Source organism: Anarhichas minor, unplaced genomic scaffold, assembly GCF_050575085.1.
Source record: "Anarhichas minor isolate MPS153535 unplaced genomic scaffold, ASM5057508v1 ptg000237l, whole genome shotgun sequence".
Taxonomy (NCBI): domain Eukaryota; kingdom Metazoa; phylum Chordata; class Actinopteri; order Perciformes; family Anarhichadidae; genus Anarhichas; species Anarhichas minor.
The window spans coordinates 5,852-7,500 of record NW_027466683.1 but is presented as its reverse complement, the minus strand read 5'-3'; positions in this window follow the sequence as shown (position 1 = coordinate 7,500).

Below are 1,649 nucleotides of genomic sequence, written 5' to 3'. Positions count from 1 at the left end.
GCTCGTCTTTCGCTGTGAGACGAATATCGCCAACGCTTTTGAAATACGTGCTGCATCGGCTGTGGGTGTCCGTTTATTCATTTGTCGGTGTCAGTTTATTGGTTATGTCGGTGTCAGTTTATTGGTCTGCCTTATGGGTTGTGAGAGTACGTCTGGGTCGACATTTCGGTATTATTATCCCGCTGTGCGTTCCATTTCCGGGTTTATGGACCGCGCAATGTGGCCCCCGCGACCTACTCTGACCACATCGTGCCTCGGCTGTGGGTCTCGCATCCAGGATCCACTCGGATAGTTTTGGTAGAGGTGGATGTGGTCTACGATCGGGTACAAGTGTCCCGGCTGTGCGTTGTGTATTCGCGGAGCTATGCACCTCGCAAACCGGCGATTTTGTTCAAGGAAACAGAGTATTGGCGCTCGGCTACTGTGACCGGCTTTGCGTACATCGTGCCTCGGCTGTGGGTCTCGGATCCAGGATCCACTCGGATAGGTTTGTAGAGGTGGATGTGGTCTACGATCGGGTACAAGTGTCCCGGCTGTGCGTTGTGTATTCGCGGAGATATGGACCTCGCAGACCGGCGATATTGTCGCTCGTCTTTCGCTGTGATTTTGTCAGAGTACGAAGATCGGCCGACGCTTTTGAACTACTTGCTGCATCGGCTGTGGTTATCCGTTTATAGGAGTGCATGGATGGCTGGTTAGAGGACGTCAAGGTCTACAATTCGGCGTAAGTACCCCGACTGTGCGTTGTGTTTTGGCGGAGATATTGAGCGCGCAATATGGCTACAGTGACCTATTTTGACCACGTCGTGCATCGGCTGTGAATGCCCGATCCTGGATCCTCCTCCACAGGTCTTTAGAAGTGGACGTGGTCTACTATTCGGCGTAGGGGACGAGTCTTTGCGTTGTGTATTCGCGGAGATATGGACCGCGCAAACCGGGAATTTGGTTCAAGGAAACAGAGTATTGGCGCTCGTCTTTCGCTGTGAGACGAATATCGCCAACGCTTTTGAAATACGTGCTGCATCGGCTGTGGGTGTCCGTTTATTCATTTGTCGGTGTCAGTTTATTGGTTATGTCGGTGTCAGTTTATTGGTCTGCCTTATGGGTTGTGAGAGTACGTCTGGGTCGACATTTCGGTATTATTATCCCCGCTGTGCGTTCCATTTCCGGGTTTATGGACCGCGCAATGTGGCCCCCGCGACCTACTCTGACCACATCGTGCCTCGGCTGTGGGTCTCGCATCCAGGATCCACTCGGATAGTTTTGTAGAGGTGGATGTGGTCTACGATCGGGTACAAGTGTCCCGGCTGTGCGTTGTGTATTCGCGGAGCTATGCACCTCGCAAACCGGCGATTTTGTTCAAGGAAACAGAGTATTGGCGCTCGGCTACTGTGACCGGCTTTGCGTACATCGTGCCTCGGCTGTGGGTCTCGGATCCAGGATCCACTCGGATAGGTTTGTAGAGGTGGATGTGGTCTACGATCGGGTACAAGTGTCCCGGCTGTGCGTTGTGTATTCGCGGAGATATGGACCTCGCAGACCGGCGATATTGTCGCTCGTCTTTCGCTGTGATTTTGTCAGAGTACGAAGATCGGCCGACGCTTTTGAACTACTTGCTGCATCGGCTGTGGTTATCCGTTTATAGGAGT